This window comes from Phoenix dactylifera, unplaced genomic scaffold (genome assembly GCF_009389715.1).
Source record: "Phoenix dactylifera cultivar Barhee BC4 unplaced genomic scaffold, palm_55x_up_171113_PBpolish2nd_filt_p 001227F, whole genome shotgun sequence".
NCBI classification, from domain to species: domain Eukaryota; kingdom Viridiplantae; phylum Streptophyta; class Magnoliopsida; order Arecales; family Arecaceae; genus Phoenix; species Phoenix dactylifera.
In genome coordinates, this window is record NW_024068562.1 from 59,982 (window position 1) to 82,072 (window position 22,091).

At 36.9% G+C, this 22,091-nt stretch overlaps 1 long non-coding RNA gene across 3 annotated transcripts; it reads left to right on the top strand.

Annotated features, from left to right (window-relative positions):
- The first annotated feature begins 452 nt into the window (after nucleotides 1–452).
- Nucleotides 453–20,834, top strand: LOC103709937. Of its 3 annotated transcripts, none has more exons than XR_005509673.1 (8): nucleotides 453–954; nucleotides 4,515–4,602; nucleotides 18,904–19,474; nucleotides 19,558–19,763; nucleotides 19,850–19,925; nucleotides 20,022–20,123; nucleotides 20,215–20,564; nucleotides 20,672–20,830. It is a non-coding gene; the product is annotated as an uncharacterized LOC103709937 (long non-coding RNA). The 3 variants fall into 3 exon arrangements; XR_005509675.1 differs by lacking the exons at nucleotides 453–954; nucleotides 4,515–4,602 and adding exons at nucleotides 8,145–16,174; nucleotides 16,298–17,442 and having other exon boundaries at nucleotides 20,672–20,834; XR_005509674.1 differs by lacking the exons at nucleotides 453–954; nucleotides 4,515–4,602 and adding an exon at nucleotides 8,145–17,442 and having other exon boundaries at nucleotides 20,672–20,831.
- Nucleotides 20,835–22,091: the final 1,257 nt, after the last annotated feature.

Genomic DNA, 22,091 nt, shown 5'->3' on the forward strand with positions numbered 1-22,091 from the left:
CGATAGTGTGATGATAATGGTGATAGCAAATATCAAGATGTGGTGGAAGCGATGACACTAGTAAACAATAACGATGGAGGTAGTAGAGGTGCCATTGATGTAGTGGAGGCAATAATAATAGCAGCGATGGTGATAAACATGGCGATTGCTACGACTGAAGCAATATTAGTGGTGATAGTAAAAAAATATTATTTTTTTTATTTTTTAGAAATAAAAATATATATTTTTTTGAAATAATAAAATAATTTTAAAAGTAAAAGAAAATAAACTAATGCAAACAAATATCCTTCATTGTTGATGATTTTTCATGGGTCTCGGAAACATTTATTGTTGTCATGGTATATTGGTATTCATTAAAATATAATTTTTATATAAAAAATTCCAGGTTTTTATGCAAAATTCATAGAGTCAAGAAAACATAGACGAGAACTATTTCGGACCGGCTAGCCGCTAAACCCTACAACGGTCCAACTTTAAACCCTCCCCTCAACTCCTTCCCCTCTCTCTCTCTCTCTCTCTCTCTCTCTCTCTCTCAATGGCATCTCTTCTCCAAAAGCTCCTCAAAAGACTTCCCCCCAACCCTCCCCTTCGAATCCTCGCATCCTTTGCCAACCCCCAGCTCGCAAATCCCCCGCTCCATCCATCCCTTCTCCACGACCCACTCCCCCGAACCAATCCGAGCCCGAACCCTTCTTCCTTCCCTTCTCTTCCCGATGGCTTCCGCCAATCCCTCCAATTTTACCCCGGCTTCCCCCATTGTTTTGATTTGAATCCGGTCCCGATCCGGATTCGATCGATGCGATGAGGAGAGTGACAGCGATCCAGGGGTTGGTGAGGAGGGATGCGATCGCACGGTGTGGGCCGACAGTGTGAAGAAGAAAAGGAAGAGGAAGATGAACAAGCACAAGTACAAGAAGCTGCGGAAGAGACTTCGGCGCAAGAAATCTTGATCTGGTTGGAGCCCATGCTGTCATCGTTTTTTATTTCCTATTAAATGTTTTAATTTGGTCTAAATTTATAATCTTTTTGATAATTTATCGGCATACGAAAGCTGAGGAAGGTAGTAAGGCTCCAGAAGTCTTGATGTGGTTAGAGCCCATGGCGTCTTTGTTTTCACTTATTTTTGGAATAAATAATTTGGTCCAAGTTTGGATTTTTCTGTTAGATTATATGACATAAAAGGCTAAAGTTTCGATTTTGGGTCATTTTTGTCTTAGATATTTGATGCACCTTGTTAACGATGAGAATCTTATATGTCTGCATCCTCCTTATTGCCAAACTTTTGAAATAGATAACATATTGACCTACAATATTTAACCAAATCCTTTGAATATATCAAATATAACGCATGGGAAGTTCTACTTAATCTTCACCATTCTATTTTTATCATATCCATCTTAATCATTTATTACAGTCATGCAGCCAATATTTTCAAAACAACAGAAGTGAGCATTTTTTAAACTTTTCTCTCCATCTTATGAGTACTTTGGAATATTTATTGGCCTTTGATTTTGTTGAGGGCCTTGAATAATTCTTTGTTCCTACTAAAAGTGCAAGCTTATCCACTGCTTTACATTTAAGAATATATCTGCAAAACTGTGCAAAAAAAAAAATATCATCTAGAAATGTCTTACAGTATGAAACCTTTGCATACTGAAGATAGTTTAATGAATGACAAGTATATTATGATTGAGGTTTAGGGCTGACTTTTGTGTATGCCTCTTGTTTCACACTTTTCATTTTTGGCTTGTTGTTTTCCTCATTGATATCAATGTCGCATTCCAGCATACACTTCTTTTTCTACAGCACCCTACAACATCCCGAGATTACCATACCGTAGGTTTTTGTATGTGAAAGGCCATATACTCTCTTTTTGCATAAATTTTCCCTCTTTTATCAGTTCCTTATATGTGGAACTAGCCTTAATAAGTGACCATCCTGAGAATAAGGGAAATTGTTTTGTTATTTATTTTTGTTTTTTATGGTCTTCTTTACATTATCATCTTCCATACTTTTAGTTTAATTTATTTTTAATGTTTTAATGATTAGACAGCTTAGAAATTATTGCTATACTAGTCACCTATCATTGGGTGTTTCTGTAGTTTAAATTCGCAGTCAATAACCTAATTAACCAAACTAACTGGGTTTCTCACAAAATATCATATAATTCTATATCATTTGAACCTAATGTGATATAGAACAGTTCATGGGAAAGGAGAAGTTCAAGGTTTCGGGCTTTAGAATTCTAGAACTAAACCTATAGTTGGCTGGACTTTCTATTCAGATCTGGGTTTTGAGAAAAGGTGAACTACAAGCAAGGTTTCCTAGTCGAAAATATGCAATAGTGTTTTACAATTTTACATGTTTCTGGATGTAAGGATGGAATAGATGCTTGAGGAAAAAGATAGTTGGTGAGAAAGAAAGAAGGAAAAGAGTGAAGATCTGGACTCACATTGGGGTGTTGCTCCATGATTGAGCCTCACACTTGTGAGAAGGAAAGATAATGGAGAAAGAGAATATATGGTTACCTGGAACTCATTGGAGGGCCCAGCATGTGACTTTGTATTATAGAAAGCAGAACTCAAATGACAAATGGCTCTTCTACCAAAGAAAAAAGGGCTTCTAACATTAAACAAGACTACATTATTATCATTATATTAAATTCCCTAAGGGGGCTTGACTGTTCATAAATGACCCAAAAATGGCTTATGACCAAAATGCCTCTCCACTTATAATCGAATTACAAGTTAGTCACTATTTCATGCCCATATAACTCATGGACCTAGTAAACATAAATATAAAATAGCCTCTGCTATGTGCAGGAGTGCATGATCTAATGATTAAGCAAAATAGTACAAAATAATAGAAAAACAACATGAATTCAAGTACTCTCTCAAACAGTAAAGCCAGGACCACTAACTCTCAGGTCTATTAATTAGCTAATACTTGATTGCCTCAACCAAATTACTTGATCCTTGACTCTCTTGGTCCACAGGTTCCTACAAAATCAACTTAGTGACTGCATCATGCATGCTTGCTATCCTGGATTATCTAATGTTCAAGATCTTCCTAATGTTCTCTTCCTTATGAAATATGATAATAAATTCCTCAACATATCCTTTTGAAGCTCCAAGTTCTTCTCTAGTGGCTGCCTATACACCTTTCACTGTGCTATTTCTTCTTGTTGAAATCAATGTCCTTTGACACACTGTAACTAAGGATCTTAAAAGATAATATTCTTCAATATTGAAGAGAATATGCATCAGAAAGTAAGCACTTCTTTTGTGTAAGCATTGTTTACCTCTAAATTTGTAGCTTCTTTATCCACAAGTGCACTTCATGAGCAACTTATTCTTCAATCCTGGGGCTATCATATGCAGCTACTTCAGTTTGCGGTGGATACTGTGGCATGTCATCCTTGACTATCTAAACACAAAGGATGATGATAGGATCATAAATAGCTTTTTCGATATTCTATCTTCAATATTTTTGAGAGAATTCTGATCTTCAATATCATTCTGGATATCTTGTTTGTTGGCAAAACTTTGGGGAGCTTTTTTCAGCTCCTCTTTCAATTCTTATGCTACAATGCACTCTTTGCTAGACTCTTAGTTTTGCATTATGAGAATCCATTGGAAGTTGTAGATGATGCCATCTTCTTTAGCATGCTATTTTCACATGTTTGACTAGGCTCTTGGGTAGTAGGTGCTTCAATGCTTTAGATATAATGTGCATCTGAGAGTCTTTGGCTTGAAGAGGTTGTGACCTATTGCACTTTGACCTTGATCTATATTGATTGGTGTCTTGCATAGTGTCAAATAATACATCAAGCTGATTGCTATCATTGTCCACAATTAATTACATTTTCTTGGTGTCGAATGACTGTCCCTTTGATACCATGACTATCCTTCATGAGTGCATAGAGTGTTAACATAACTCTGATGCCAAAAAATGATCTTGTTTCGCCTAGGAGAAAGGGGTAATTTAAGGTTTTGGCTTCAGGATGCGAGGACTGAAATTATCGTTGACGGTAGTTTCTAATTTAATATGCATTTTCAATAAAGGTTAGCTACGAGTGGCGTCTCTTCAGGGGAAAAATGCAAGGGATATTGGGGTTTTACCAATGATTTGAGGATCTGAGGTTATCTAAAAAGAAAGAAAAAGTGCGCCAAAATTATAAATGAGATTAAATGGGAGAGGGAGAAAGGTATAAGGCCTGGCCTCACTCTGTTGGTCTTCACCTAGAGCTGGGAACGCTACCAGTGCATGATACACTAGTGCTGTTTGGGATAAATAACTATAGTCCTATTCAATTTCTTGTTCTGCAATTAATTTTACATAGTGAACTCAGAATTTATAATTTGCATTTGTTCTTGTAAACCTCATAGGCTGATTGATATTCATCAGATATTCGGTACTAGTAATCTGCTATATGATCTTCAGCTGGTTTTCAAGATCAGAACATGCAACTAACACATAACTGAACCTTATAAATATAATTTTTTGCTTTGCAGGAAAGTGCTGCACGTCTTGAGGAATATAAGAAATCAATTGATGGGAAACTTGCTCTCCGTCATAGTAATCTGAATCCTGAAAGGCCTGGTAACTATGTAGCGAAGCATGTCATCTTCATAATTTTTCTGTTGTTTTTTGACTGTATTCTGCTAGAAAGTTAGGGATTCAAGTTTAGGATTAGTTACTACTATTTCATGATTGTGTTAGATGTCAAAAAGTTACATGAGCCCTATTACCTTGACATTTAATAAAACTAAAACAAAATGATCGATGGACATCCAGACATCAGAATTTGCCCCTCCGCAAATGCAAGTGACATACCCAATAACATTTTTAGATGAGGAGATGCAATATTTCATCACAAGTGATGGCATGCAAAAAAATTGATAGGTATTTGGACTATATTATTTTTTTTCCAATTCTGGTTGGGATACCCCAAAATTATGAAGGGAATTGATCCTACTGGTCCTCACCTCATCAGCTGATAAGCAAACCATTCTTTGTGTTGTTACAAATTTTTATTATTGATGCTGTCAGATGTCCCTATGCAAGAAAATATGGAGTTTTGGATTCACACAAAAATTAAGGTTTTCTTTTTGCATTCTAGTGAAATTGGTCTTCTTATGTGTGAAGTATGGAATTAAAAATCTGATACAAGATCCCTTGTCCATGTGCCTGAGTCCTGCACCCCCCCTCCAACCCACAAAAAAAAAAAGAAAAATCCAGCATCAGTTGGCTACATACAATATATCCTGTTAGCAGTTTCAACCAAGACTCTGGTGTTGGCATGATATGCTTATGATGGTGGAATATAGTATGTCCACTTGGAATGCGCTGGTATGGAAAGTTATGCTAGCTTGCAGATTCACAACATGCATGCTTGGATAGGCTACTTTATTCATTTTGTTTTAAATAGATCAATTATATTGCTTTGTACTAGTGCTTAGACATGTTTTAGACAAATAAATATAGTCTTAATTAGTCCGTAGAAATTGAGAATCATTAATCATCTCACATATCTATACATACTGGGATTTAACACTTGCATTGCATGATTTGTCAAAGCTAACATTTGTGAACAGTTGTATACACCTATTACAATACAAATAAGCTCAAATCTATGATATAACAATATGAGTATATGCAACTATTTTTACACGTTAATAGCAGACTTTTAGTGTTGTAAAAATATTGTCAGTACTATGGGAAGTTCATATTACTAATGGTACTAAGGAAAGCTTATATACCATGTCATACCAATTTATAATCTTTGGTCAAACTACATGCCGACTTTTATTGCTATTATGTTCAATTGTCGATCACAGTTTCAAATCCTATCAGAAAAGGTAGTTATGAAGTGATTCAGATCATTTTGCAAAGATACTAAAAAGTTGTTTAGATTGGGTATGGGTTAAAACAGGAAAATTCAGCATAAGGCTATACTGCTATATACTAGCATGTACTGATGCGTATTGAAACAACACAAACTGATGCAAAGTCAATATGCATTTATACAGGTCAGCACACTTGATAGAGGTGTGCACCCTTGTACCAGGTGGATAAACTGTCAGCACATATATGTTGTTGATATTGCATGAAAGGGAAGGTGCTCTGATTGTTTATTACATCAATGTATGGCTGCAAAATCAGATTGAAAAAGCAATTATATAGTGATTGACATTTCATCAGCCACAACTCGCAAACATTTGTGGTTGGAGAGAATTTTGAGAACTTGCTAGAAGACTTTCCGGTCTGTAGATAAATTAGTGGATATTCTTTGGACTTTCCAGGTATTGGGTTATGGTGTTTACAAATGGTTACCTAATTTTGCTGTCCTTAGGTACTGTTCATCTTTGGAATGATTTTTTTCTTTTTTGGGGTCTAGGATAGCCTCCTCATTTAACTCTCGTTCTTTTCTGGATACTAGACTACTCAATTACTTTGTACACTGAGTGGTTGATGAAAGGTTTCAGAAACTATTGCCCCTTGGCTGGGCCCATCAAATTTATGTTACAGGAATTCTCTGTTTCCTTCAAAAAATTCAGTGAAAAATAGAAAAAATATTAGAGATGGAAACATGCCAAGGGGAAAAGTTGTATTATTTGGAATGATGGAAGCATGCCAAGGGGGAAAAGTTGTATTATTTGGAATGATTGAATGTACGATTCCAATGTTTTTAGACAGAAAGTCTTGAACTGACAATATTTAAGGATAAGGTTATATCTAAACCAGCAAAAAATGCTAAATAATTGTGTCACACATCACTTTGCAGTCTATGTTATTCGACTGCTTGATAATGATCTAAAACTACAGAGATGTAATGATGTATAATTGTTGACTTGATGTTAGGGATGGCAACGGGTTGGATAGGCAATTACCTGTACTTGCCCTGTACTTGCCTCGAGGCCGGGTGGGTAGAGTTAGAAGGGGCAGATTGGAGGATTAGGTTGGGTAAAGCTGTAAAAATCAATATTTTTTGCATACAAATCATTTTTTTTGCCTCGTTAGGGGATTTCTGAAGAGTGATATATATCTGGGTCGGGCACGGGGCGAGTTTTGCCATTACTCATACCCGCCTTGGATCCATAGCGGGTCGGGTAGAGGCTAGAGTAAAAATATACGGCTTAGAAAGGAAATGATTTTTAAGGGGGGCTTAACTTAGTTTGGTTGGGCTTTAAAAACCATTTCACCCCGATTCTGTCTTCTACTGTTAGAAAAGTGCTAGAGTTAGACATCAAGGATAGGCAAGGGAGAGAGTGCAGGCATCTTGCAACCCAACAGAGAGCAAAACTTGTTTGCAAGGTTTGCCATCTTTGGTAGCGGATCTCGTACCGTTGCCATCATGGTATAGTGACAGTATCTTGGTAAGGGGTAGGTTCAGCTTACTAATATTCAATACACCTCTCATACCGCGTACCGGTGGGTATACACCAGTATTGACCCCTACGGCATACCATACTTGGTTGAGTGATTAACTTAGCTAGTCTTCGCCTTTGACCTGACCAGGAGAGAATATACGGTCAAGCCAAGCCACCCTTCCTCACTTGCCCGAATGGAATACATATTTCCATCATCTAGTTGAGAAGGGAAAAGGCCCGACATGGAACTAGATCGTGAGTCTTCTGAACAATTACATTATGGAGAAGTCCATTCTCATCATAATCGATCCATATCCTACCATAATGTCTGGAGTACTAGGCTTGCTTAAGTTTCCAATCTAGCTTACTATGCTATGTGCGAAGGAATTTCTCTAAGATCGCACAAGCTAGCTAGAGGTGAAATTTGGAAATGGCTATGAACAACAGATATTTTCGCATATATGTTTTACCTCTCCATTTGCTACCCATGTCCCTTCATCCCCATCCTCATCCTTGTCCAAATCTTTTGCCTTCTTGTGCCACCATCCTTTGTTCTCTTTGCTTTTCTCTTCTACTCTGCATAGGCACTATGTGGAACCCTAGTTGCTCACGAAATGTGGCCATTTTTTAAAACTCTTGGTTCCATTTTGGAAGTTATGCGTAAAACAAACTATATGTAGTAATAGAAGTTTCATCTTCTTTTCCATTTTATTCTATTTTTTTTTGTTAATTTGTATTTATAATTGATTAAGTAGTATTTTCTTCATTAACTTCCATAATTTTTAGATTTAGGAGGAAATGTATGTGTATATTATTTATCTAGATCTACTTATGAACAATACGTGGTGAATAGTTAATAAGACTTGGTAAATTCAAGAAATTACTTGATTGAGTGATCCACATGGATGATCTAACGAATGATGATTGAAGGATATTGATTTTTAGATTTTGCTGATTGGGATATGCTAACAAATTCTAACTTTGGCTTAGTTATAACCTGAGGTATCAATTTTTTTTAAAAAATAATTAAATATGTTTGAAATTTGTGGTTTTGCCAACTTCCTGTCATATCTCATGGAGGAAAGTTTTGTCTTTAGCTAAAACCAAATGTCTGCTTTTGTTAGTATTCTTCTGTGAAGCTTAGAATGGATTTCCTTCCATATTTATATTTAAGATAAAGATGTTATCCAACTACTGCTTAATAGTTTTTAAAATAACAAAGTAAATTTTCAAGTGATGTTCTGAATTGTCTTGTCGAATTGTACATCTATGGTTACAAGTACTTTTATGAAGTTGATGGATTTAAAGAAGGCACACTGGGGTTGGTCATGGGTCTATTACCAACTATCAGGAATTAGGAATGAGTGAGGGTATTCTTAGTGAAAGCTATGAGAAATTTCACCCTCAGCTAAGTGATTATTAACAGATGAGATGACAGAGTCTGCTGTCTAGTAGCTCTCTTAGATGACACAGTCTGCTTTCTAGTAGCTTTCTTACACAATGTTTTTGAAAAGGACTGATGCCAGCCCATGTCAGTCACTGGATGTTACAACACCTTTATCGACAAACTGTTCAGCCAGTACTCTGTATCCGTATGAGTGGGTATGTAGCCATCATTATGGGCTGTACTGATGCTACTTGAATCCTTGCTCTTATATGCTCAATCAGTTTTAGGTAATTTTTGGTATCTTGCTATTCATGATCTTCTTTCTCAATTTTTTTTTCTGGGTGTAATTTAAAGGTTTCTCAGCATTATACTTGTTCCACTAGTCTATAATATATCAAAGAAATGAAAGTTTTAAAATTTGGAATATACCATTAAGATTTTGTATGTTGCAACCCCCCCCCCCCCTCTCGGGGGGCGAAAATAAGAACTCTCCTTAACAGAAAGAATATTTCCATGCAATCTCCTAGTTGCACTCAAATATCAGAAGCATAAAGAAGATATAGTGCCAGAAAATGTAGTTGCATAATTTAGATTCTTTAACATGTCATTGCACCATAATAAAGACACATTTCCTCAATTCCAATCTAATGGTATCAAAAATATAGACACCATTGCTCTTTCCTGATGCCATATTATCGTAAATATTGACAACTCTATCATATTCCTTTCAGATTCAGATCATAACACTCTATTGAGGTCACATAGCAAGTTTTCCTTTTCTTTACTCTATAGTTTCTTCCATAAAAAAAGAGAAAAAAAGATAAGTGAACGGAATATAGAATATCTTTACCATAAATAAGTGAATGAATGATTCCAAATATCAAAAATTATCACATCTATCCATCAAATGTTTTCTTCATAGTTATGCATTATTTTTATTTTTAAATTTGATTTTTAACTATTTTCTGTTTTAATTCAGTCTGCTTTTATTTTTTACATTAAGTTTATTTTTTTATTTTCCATATTCAATTTTGTATCCTTCTAAAGCTTCTCTGATGTCCGTTATATCTTCTTGTTAGAAATGGCTTATGGAGGATTGGATGCCAAACAAATGTCATGAAGTTATAATTTATAATTGTGTTTTCTTTCATACCTTGGCATAAGGAACAAAGTGAATCAATTAAGAAACACTTTTTTAAAAATAATACAACAAAATCCTATGATTTCTTGTGGCTTCTATAAACAGGTAGCTTCTTCCTTTTTATGCCTCTGTTGTTCTAGATGCACGGTGTACATATATTTTTCCTCTATTTAACCCTCAGTTTATTCATAGGTGTTATTTATATATTTTGCTTTCTTTCTCCTTGGTACTTGACATGTAATGAATACAACATACTATATTTTCCAATTTCTTTACAAAAGACAAATTATTTTCATTCGATATGATGCTTATTAATGAAAATGCAAATCCAACTTTATGACTGTAGAAGTCTTTTATTTATCAATAATGTTGATCAGATGGCTTAGGGTTTTAAGTAAATAGTGAATTATTGTTGAAGCTTTTTATGTTTTAAGCTTGGGATTGGTGCTAGCAAGGTTTGGAGTCTTGGTATCGGGCACCATACTGGTATATTACCGGTTTAGTACGGGGACACACGTTGTACCTAGATATCTTTTGAGTCATTTTTCTTACTTCCTATCTCGGTACTGCTTGAATCTGGGTAGTATAGGTCGATATGTACCCTGGGTCACCTCGATACATCTTGTTATGCCTCGGTATGAGTCGGTACGGGTTCGAATGGGGCCTGTACCAACCCGAATACTGGGTGGTTCGGGGTGGTAGGGCAAACACTGCTCTAGCCTCTTTTAATCCCTCTAAAATCATGTCTTTTTTTTTCTGATCTTGAACTGTAGTGGATGAAACATAGTTGATTCCAAGATGACCTATTCAATTGCTTCAGATCACTAGTTTTTTATAATTTTACTAGTGTCAACTTAAGCAAATTTGTCAGTGAAGCTGTGGCAGCTATTTGTGATGGCAAGCTTAGAACTTCAGATATACTAGCTGCTGTGCAGGTATCAAATTGACAATTTACATTTTTGTTCCTGCATTGCTTGCAAATATTGTCTTTATCTTTGTGTCCAGCTTGAACTTTGTTAGTTATTAGAAAACATCTCAAATCTCTACTGACTACTTGATAGGATTCTAGGACCTTTTACATCTATCCTTTTAGTTGGTGCATATTTAAATTGTATACCCATATAATATTCCTAAGACATGGATTGTGTGCTTTGTTTTCTTATTTTTCTTGCATTAAGTTTGTCTTTTTGTTTAAGAATAGTCAAGAAGAAAAACGTCAAATCATTTCATCATACTTGCAGTTGTTTCCATGTATCTTACTTTGTTTTGGTCTTTTTTGTGGTCAAGTTTTCTGAATTGGGAGTTGTTCTTGGGTTCTATTTTTCTGCTATTTATATCATATTTGGCCCCCCTTTTTTCTAATATTTGAATGTGATTAACTATTTAATCCTTACTGGGTTTGTCTCAGAAAACATTTAATTTTGTGAAACCATTTCTGAAAATCTTGGTGTTACAACATTTTTTTTTAACTATTCATTTCTAATTTCATTGTTCTTAGTTTTTAAGTTTGGCTTTTTGTTTAAGAATAGTCAAGAAGAAAAACGTCAAATCATTTCATCATACTTGCAGTTGTTTCCATGTATCTTCTTTGTTTTGGTCTTTTTTGTGGTCAAGTTTTCTGAATTGGGAGTTGTTCTTGGGTTCTATTTTTCTGCTATTTATATCATATTTGGCCCCCCTTTTTTCTAATATTTGAATGTGATTAACTATTTAATCCTTACTGGGTTTGTCTCAGAAAACATTTAATTTTGTGAAACCATTTCTGAAAATCTTGGTGTTACAACATTTTTTTTTAACTATTCATTTCTAATTTTTTAACTATTCATTTCTAATTTCATTGTTCTAATTTCATTGTTCTTAGTTTTGTCCTCTAAAACTAGTGTCAACTTAAGCAAATTTGTCAGTGAAGCTGTGGTAGCTATTTGTGATGGCAAGCTTAGAACTTCAGATATACAAGCTGCTGTGCAGGTATCAAATTGACAATTTACATTTTTGTTCCTGCATTGCTTGCAAATATTGTCTTTATCTTTGTGTCCAGCTTGAACTTTGTTAGTTATTAGAAAACATCTCAAATCTCTACTGACTACTTGATAGGATTCTAGGACCTTTTACATCTATCCTTTTAGTTGGTGCATATTTAAATTGTATACCCATATAATATTCCTAAGACATGGATTGTGTGCTTTGTTTTCTTATTTTTCTTGCATTAAGTTTGGCTTTTTGTTTAAGAATAGTCAAGAAGAAAAACGTCAAATCATTTCATCATACTTGCAGTTGTTTCCATGTATCTTACTTTGTTTTGGTCTTTTTTGTGGTCAAGTTTTCTGAATTGGGAGTTGTTCTTGGGTTCTATTTTTCTGCTATTTATATCATATTTGGCCCCCCTTTTTTCTAATATTTGAATGTGATTAACTATTTAATCCTTACTGGGTTTGTCTCAGAAAACATTTAATTTTGTGAAACCATTTCTGAAAATCTTGGTGTTACAACATTTTTTTTTAACTATTCATTTCTAATTTCATGTTCTTAGTTTTGATCCTGCATTTACATCAGCATTTTCATTTCAGTTCTGTTTGCAGCATGCTCACAACCTTTTTAGTGCTTGACAGTTTGTTGCATACTTCGAAGCTAGTCTTGTACTTGTCTTTAAGTAGAGCATAATTACAATAAAGTAATAGGTAACGTGAATTATGCTTTTTTCATTGAGTTTGGAATTGATGTTATGGGGTACATGATGTTTTGTCAAGTTACTAGGTGTCCAAAAGCTAAGGATCGCCGAACCGGTACCGGTCGGCGCCGATATCGGTTCAGACCGGTATCGAACCGGCCACAGTGCACACACAGCGAAGGCGAGCGTGAGCACGCATGAATATGCCACAACGCGCTACAGTGGCATTAAATGCCACTGTAGCAGAGCTATAGTGTATGGCTATAGTGGCATTAAATGCCACAGTGGACCGGACTCGGTGCCGGTTCGCACGGAGTCTTGGTCAAACCAGACGGAACCGGTCCGGTTCCGTCTGGTTCGGCCTTATACTGGTCGGGGCCGGAACCGTTTTGTGTAGCCAGCACACTGCTGAAAGCAGACAGACGAGCATAAAACATACAATGACAAAATTTGGCAGCATGGTACAGTCAACAAATAACCAGATGAGACTAACTCTACTCGAGAAGGCATGACTCTGTTAATTAAAGCATGTTATTTGAGAGTACGGGCTGAACCGTACCGGCCGATTCAGCATATCTTGCCAAAAGCATATATATTTGATGTGTATGCAGATGTCTATATATTGTAACATGCAACTAATTGGATCTATTTCCTAATATTTGCTAAAATTGGTAAATGATAAGCCAAACTTACATTAATTTGACTTATACGTAGAATTGCCAGAAGTTGATGTGTAATTGGAGGGTCAAGCCTATGAAATGTCTAGTTATTCATGAAATTCAATTTAAAGTGTTTAGATAATGGTCGGCGGAATTGTTCCGAATCGGATAGTTCCGGCCGATTCGAGCCGTACCGGTGGCTCACCGGTACGGTTCCGGCAATAGAAACGAAATCCGTTGCCGGAGGCGGAGGAGAAGGAAAAGAGAGAGAGAGAGAGAGAGAGCGGAGGAGAGAGGGTGGCGGAGGCCGGCAGAGGGACCTTTTGCGATTTACGCGGCTGTTCCCCTGTTTCGTTCCGCCGGGCCTCTGCCATGCCTCCGCCACCCTCCGCCGGCCTCTCCCTCCCTCCCCCGCTCTCTCTCTTTTTCTCTCTTGTTCTCTCTCTTCCCTATCTGTTCTACTGTGTCTGTACGGGCCTGGCGTGGCACGATACAGGCCCGTACCGACTCGTCCTATTGGAAAACTAGTACGGTGCCCAGTATTGGTTCCACCAACGTTGGTTTGGATAGCACCTTTTGGAACTAGATATCATGGATTAAGTGCTGATTGGCATGACACAACATGATACGGATCATGCTAGTACCTTATAAGCATGCAGAACCATCATGTTGTTGTCCGCATATAATTACTTTTATGCTGCTGTGTGAAGCAATGGCATGGGATGGCATGGCAGGAATGACACTAGTATTATGCCAGCACCTTACTGGCACACAATTCTTCCATCTATGGGATGTGGAAGTGGAGGTAGGGGCATATTGCATCTGGGAGGTAGGGTGGTGGTGCAGTGTGATGTTTTAAGAAGGGTGAAGGATATATAGGAGAGTTTGAATCACCGTCATGGTGTGAGATTCTAGCAAAGCAGAGTGCAAAGGAGAGGGCAACTCATAGTGTTTCCATTGTACTTACACTAGTCTTTCCCCCTTATGCCCTTCTATTCTTGTAAGTCACTAAGATGTTCCAAAACAGTTATGGATTTGATGCTTCACATTGTCAGGTGGATATTTGATTAGGATCCAGCTGGAAATTGACCTGAATCAGAATAGTTGATACCCTTGTTGTATGTATTTATGCATATTACTTGCCGTCATCCCGAACTTCATTTTGTAACTCACAATCAATTTGTGTTATCCATTTTCTTTTACTTAATCCTTCTTTTAATATATCAGTTGCTATTATCTTTTTTTTTTTTGAAAAATCAGATCCACCTGAAATGATTTTGACACCTTTATTTGTCATCTGTATGGTTTCCATCTTTCCATTTCTACGTCCTTGCTGAATCATTATTTTGTTATTACTGTCTGAGCCAGATCTTCTTCATCAATGTATTTGAAATTTTGAATCATTACTATGTACTCCTAGTGCAAATCCTTTTTGGTAGTTAAGAAAGTCTTTTTTCATTGTTCTATAGTCCCATCATATTTTACAAGGATATCAACATCTTTATGGTTCATGGATTATGCTTCTAATATGGCTTAGAGCTCTATCTATTCAACCCCCATCTTTGCTAGATCTGGGTTTCCTTCTTAGTCATGTTTTATGTGAAGAAGTTAATATGCAAAGCTGCTTGTTCAATGATGGTTTCCAACCTCTCTGCCTTGGAATTCTTGATGTAATCTATTTTTCATGTCATTTATCAATCTGAGACCTTTTTCTTATTAATTATGTATTACACTCTAGGTTTACTATTCAGTTACTTTGTTTAAGCATCTTTTAACTTTAGATTTGTCTACACGGCCCAGCCACTTAGCTGATACCTTCTACCATAAGGTCCCCTTTTGCCTCCATTCATCCGTCTTATCCTTATATATTTTGCCATTATATGTCAATTATCAAGGGCCGAAAGAACATAACCACCACCTAACTCTTACTCTTTTCTCTCTTACTGGCCGTTTTTACTAGTCTATGCTTGGTAATCAAACGTTACCTGGGGATAACTTGACATTTCTTATGTCATTTGTTATTGTTCTGGATGCTAGGTCTGCATCTGGTGATGCAAATTAAAGCTCAGGTTTGTTCTGATGTTATACACCTGCAATTCAGGAATAGCTTTAAGGGAATGAGTTAATGTTGACAGATAAAAACCCTTTAGGATGTATCCTTAATGAGTTAATGTTGTCTACACGCTCTTGATGATCTATGGTTTCTCTTACATTTACCTGTTTATGGCACAGTTGTATAATTTAGGGATAATCAATATATACAGTTCAATAAGAATGAGTGTAAAAAAACACACCACAAAATTAAGATAATCTTATTAATAATTTTGTGGTTCTTCCTTGCAATGTCAAGTATTTTTGTTCCACCTCATTGTGTTATTTAAAAAGGTCGAAACACTGATCCATAAGAGTCAGAATCGTGCAGCATCATGAATCAATTTTATACATTCAGGCATCTTATTCTGCTACATGGGAACATTCACTTATCTATTACTCTGATTATTTTTGTTGATCAGTCTTTTATAGGTTCTCGTAGCAGTTTTTTCTCCACTTTATTTTCAGAAAACTCTCAAATAACATGCTTTAATTAACAGAGTCATGCCTTCTCAAGTAGAGTTAGTCTCATCTGGTTATTTGTTGACTGTACCATGCTGCCAAATTTTGTCATTTTATGTTTTATGCTCGTCTGTCTGCTTTCAGCGGTGTGCTGGCTACAAAGATAAAAGAAGAATGCAAAAGCAGGGTCGATAACATGCTTTATTTTTCTTTTCAACCAACTTATGTCAATAACTAGCACTTGGTCTTTTTGTGCCTAAGAGCCTAAGAGTGAGCATCCCACAGCTGCCTTCCATGTTGCGGGAAAGAGCATTGCCTTGGGTGGGTGGTGGTTATTATCACAAACTTGTTGCAGGATAGTGTACTTCTGGACAGACTGATCATATGTCATAGGTACTGTCGCTTGATCCACCGATCCTTCTCATGGTTGATTGGGTAGAACTACTTGGTTAGACTCTTGAATTTATTCTATGCTAGATTTGAGATGTCGTTTTCCTTATGTACGAATTCCACCAGGTAAGATCATTGCTAGGAAGCTTGAGATTGGCAAAAGATATCTTTTGGATATTAGAGTATCTATAAACAGTAAAGTATGTCTCAACTGGTCTAGCTAATTGTTCTCGATTTGACCTTTAACTTTAAATGGTTGACGAGAGATATTTTTTGTACCTGTAGGCTGCTTATCCCATCCTCCTTCCTGGATGGTAGATTGTCATCTTGAGATGTAGGAAACAACTTGGCAATAGGAGTTGCTGGTGCTTGTGCTGAAGGTATCACCAATTTGAAGATGATCTTAGTGAGTTAGACAATCTTCTCCTCCAGTTGTATGAGACGTCCCTTTGTCTCATTATCCATCGAGGAAGAACTAGCATCCATACTCGTCTTTGTCCTTTGATGTACTTGAAGCACGGATAGAACTTCTCTTGATTGCTTGTTGTTCATGTATTTGGACCATGAATAGAGGCCCCCATGGATATAGAGGATTAGAGCTTTGATACCAACCTAATCCGATTGGGGAGAAAGAAGAATTTCTAGCTTTGGTACCAACTTACTCTCATTAATGTAGAGGAATCTGGCTCTGATACTAACTTATTCCTACAGGTGTCACTACAGAAAAATTGTGCCGTAACGATCCTTTTTTGCCGACGCTTTTCCCAAGCGTCGGTGCTTTTTGAACTAGCGTCATCGTAGACTATGGCTTAAGACGATGCTGATACGCGTCGTCAGAAGTAAAATTGACATCAAAACCTAGCGGTCGTTCCCCTCCTCCTCATTCTGCATCCCGATCAAGGCTAGCCCTAGCTCCTCTCCTCCTCTCTCCTCTCCAACGACGAGCGGCCGACTCTTGTCCTCTCCGGTGCCGAGCGACGTCCGACGGTAAGCTTCTCTCCTCCTTCCTCCTCTCCGACGACGAGCGGCCGACCCTTATCCTCTCCGGCGCTGAGCGACGTCTGACGGCAAGCTCCTCTCCTCCTCCCTCCTTTCCGACGACGAGTGGCTGACCCTTGTCTTCTCTAGTGCCGAGCGACGTTCGATGGCAAGCTCCTCTCCTCCTCCCTCCTCTCCGACGATGAGTGGCCGACCCTTGTCCTCTCCGGCGCCGAGCGACGTCCGACGGCAAGCTCCTCTCCTCCTCCCTCCTCTTTGGCATTTAATAGCAGGTGAGTTTTTTTCCCAACCCTCTTCGGCATTTCAAATTTTAGAATTAACCAAATATTAGTAACTCGTGGATTGGTCCATAGAAACAATGCCTATATGAAGTCCTTATTTATATGCATGATGTATTGTCTGTTATTTCTGATCTTATTTGCGGTGATTCGTGGTGCTTATTTTTGGATACTTATATGGTTTTTTTGCGTTATCTTGCCTCTTAGATTTCCCTCGGTTGTTATTGCAGCACTTGATTTTTCTGATTCTATGTAGAATTTCTGTAATCCTTCTTTGCATTTTGTTCTTGATTTTATTGGCCTTATTCGAAACCCCCCCAAAAAAGGAAAAAAAATATAAATGGGCAACTATTTTTACGGGGCTTGTTTCTTAGTCCTCTGCTACAGGATAGAGAAAGAACATTTCATGGAAGTTTTGTTTAGGCGTGTCTGGGAGCATCACGAGCAGGATGGCCCGCTTGCTGTGGGTGCAGGATAGGTCTTCTGTCTTTTTTACTGTTTTTTCTTTGGTTACATGGTCGAGGAGATTAGCATCACTGTAAACAAAAGAGAGAAGATGGAACCTCCGCCTGTTTTCACTGAAACAGTGCCCAGTTTTTGACAAATATTTTTCACTTTCAGAAAATTAACATGGCTTTTATTGTCTACTGTTGAAGGCTCAGTGTTTAAACATAAGCTTATGCAATGCAAAATAAGGAGACCACAGACCAAACGCTCTGAAGCAATTAATGCTTCCAACCCCCAAACTGCCGGCCAATATTGGTAGGAAGGAGGACAACGCAATGCATTCAGATAATTCTAAATAAATCTTCACATTATGTGCGAAGATTCTAATCCACCACTATAAACTCTAATGTCATAGACTACTAACTCTACCTAAATAAGAAATGAAAACCTTAAGCCCTTATAATAATTTCTACCGCATCAAACTACAGATACGTGCGCTGATGGAATCCAAGAATGACAACCTATGCAAAATATAGTAACTGAAAAACAGAGAAGGTCCCTGGCATGGTCAGCAACTGTTCTTGATATAGAAATGTTTTCTGAGTAATATTTCATCAGATAATAAGAAGTACATTATCAGTGCAAGGTCTAAATAATATAGATTAGTTTGGTTCCAATTCTCACAAATTGAATTAGTTCATTTCCAGGTTAAGGGGTTGGATGTCTTAATATTCTAACCCAGCCAGACCATTATATATATATATATATATATATATATATATATATAGATATATAGTTTATAAACCAATCTCTCTTTGTGCCATTTGCCGTATGCCATGTTGGCAATAGAAAGATTCTTTGTGATTATAGGATTGCTGCGATCTCTTTGCAAGATAATTGTTGACAAGGTCAATTTCAATTGCTCAGCTGGTCACATTGAATTAATTATCAATTCATATAGATTTTATTTATTATTTAACTAATATTGCTTCTTTTTGTGCATATTAGGTAACAACATGCTGCGAGAAAAATGATTCAGAGATGTTGAGTTTTAGTACACGTCCGTGGGATCTTCTTCCAATCAGTCCCTGCGGTCCCAGCAGCCTGACGAGCCCCAGCAGCACGAGTCCTGTTCTCAGCATGAGTCCCATACTCAGCACGAGTCTCAGTCTGAGCACGTTCCACCTGCTGATTATCCATACATGGATGACGTGCACATCCAGGATAATTTGATTTACATTTTATATATTAACTTTTCTTACAATCTAATTATATTAAATCATTTGCCTTTAATATTTTAATTAATGAATGGATATTTTATTTTATTTTTATAGATGGACTGGGGAGAGTGAGGAGGACACGAGGACCCACTTGAGCATTGGACATGTGGAGCCTACGCGAGGATGAGAAGATCGTGGTACATTGCAATGAACTGGGGCAGCCTATCAAGAGGGTTGCAAGCATTTTATCAATTTTTTTAAGATCGGTTGTGCGGAAGGGTCAGTTGTGTTCGCTCAGCTATACGAAATGAGATGAAATGCCTCCTTCATATAAGGTTGAGCTTATTAAAGTTATTGAGGTAAAGAATTGAATTTGCTTACTATTATAATTTTATTTTTTGATTTAACATTGTTATAACATTCTTTAATTACTTTGATGTAGAAAAAGTTTTTGCTCCTTAAAGAGAGAGCCATGATTGGGTGCTGAAGTCCGTCAACCGCAAGTGGAAAGAATATAGGGCCAAGTTAAAGGTAGACTGGAAGCACGATGGTATGACAGAAGAGGAGATTGCCCGTGTTTTTCCTCCTGATGTAATCCCTCATCAGTAGAGGGAGCTTGTCCACTATTAGTTTTCCATGAAAGCTCAGGTTGTATATTTTTTTTCAATACCTTATATTGTATTTACTAATAATTTAGATTACAAATTTATATTGTTCATTCTTTTTTTGGGAAGACATATTCCAACATTGGTACAGACTATTCCTCATACTCCAGGCTCGATGAGTTATGCTCGACGTAGAGCTGAATTCGTAAGTTTTTTTGAAACTCTTTGAAACTATTTTAAACTGCTCTATCATATAGCATATATCATGATAACTAGCTTGCCAATATACTTTTTGTTATAGATGGATGATAATGGGAGGGAGCCTGATAAGGTGGAGTTTTATAAGATGACTCACACCCACCGAGATAGCAGTTTTGTTCGAAAGGAGTCAAAAGATATAGTTGTATGTATTCATTTTTGAATCTTTCAACGATATTTTTATTAGTTCTATTATTGGCATACATTAATATGATTTTTTCTTTTGAGAGATATAGGACAGGGCAACAACTCTTATTTTAGAGCACGTCGGGGAGTCATCATCATCTGACACGACCAATCATGTCAAAGCTCAGGTGCTCGCTGAATTATTAGGCCCAGAGCATTATGGTAGAGTGAGGGGTTATGGCGTTGGAGTTACCCCCACTCAGTTGTCTGCAATGGGCATGTATACAAAAAAAGCTGGAGAAGGCAATACAATGCAGAAGTTAGTAGACTTCGGGCATCAATTGAAGATATGAAGGATCGCCATCAGGCAGAGTTGGTGGAGCTGAAGCAGAACTAACAAACTTTGCAGTCTCAGCTCGAGCATATTTCATCTATGTTACAACGATTTCTCCCTCCTTAGGTAAATCACTATATGTATTTGATGACTTTATATAATTATCACTTATTTTGCATGAGTTAATGATTTTCATATCCTAACTTCTAAAGTTTCTCTTTTTTTTTTTGTAGATTTTTGATACTTCAACAACTCGTAGAGATGATGATGGTGCTGAATTTGGTCCCTCTTACTTTTTAGACTGTTATTTAAGAAATTTTATATATATCTTTCTTATATTTTTCAAAGTACATTGTAATTCTAAACTTATTAATCATATATGACAATATGAATGTTTTGCATGATTTGAATATTTGTGTTGATGTAAATGTAATGCAGGTTTATATTGATGTAAATGTTGATTTATGATATGCATGTGTTTTTCTAATATTTTTTTTAAAAAAATTCCTCTCCCGATGCTTTAAAGCGTCGTTAAAAACCAGTGGCTGGAACGCTTTCGCCGACGCTTTAAAAGCATCGGTAAAACTATTCACCGATGCTTATAAGCGTCGGCAAAAATCCCAGCAACTATGGCGGCACGCCCGAGTAGTAGTTTATGCCGATGCGTGTTTGCGTCGGCAAAAGCGCCTACACCGACGCTTTTTTTAGCGTCGGTAAATTCCGGGTTTTGCCAATGCTTTTCTTTAGCATCAGCAAAAACCTTTCCCACTCAGTTATCGCCGATGCGTTTACGATGCTTTCTCTGACATCGGCGGAATTTTTACCGACGCTTATTAGTGTCGGTAAAGGCTGTGAAAAATGTCGGTAAAAGGTACTATTTCTGTAGTGTGTAGAGGATCAAAGCTTTGATGCCAACTTAATTTGATCGAGGAGAAAGAAGAATTCCTGACTTTGATACCAACTTACTCCCATAAATGTAAAGGAATCTAGTTCTGATATTAATTACTCCTATAGATGTAGAAGATCAAAGCGCTAATACTAACTTGATCTAATTAGATCAAGATAGAATTCCATCAGGTAAGAGCATGGCTATCATATCAACTTACTCCCATAGATGTAGAGAAATTTGGCTCTAATACCAACATAATCCGATTAAGAAGAAGAAAGATTTTTGTTAACCCGCTCAACTAAAATCTCTCAAAAGAAATCGAGAAGAAGATGGAAGAATCACAAAAATAGGGCTTAAGTCCTTTTTTATTTTATTGATTATCTACACCATCTAAACTGAGATACATAGCTCCTATTTATAATCCCAGCGAGATTCCTTTTTCACAATTTGGGTTGGATTCCTCATTTAGCTAAAATAGGACTAGATATCCTAAAATAAATATGACTAATAGTATGTGACCCACAATAAGGATCACCCATCATGCAAATCTCAAAGCACACCGAACCCCTTCATTCATCTATAGCACAGATCTGAAAGCACCCTTATTATATGGTCCACAGTTAAAGATCATTTGTTGCATAGATCTCAAAGCACTTTGAACACCTTCATTCATCTATAGCATAGATCTCAAAGCATCCTTAGTATATAGCCTATAGTGAAAGATCACCCACCGCATAGAACTCAAAGCACTCCGAACCTCTTCA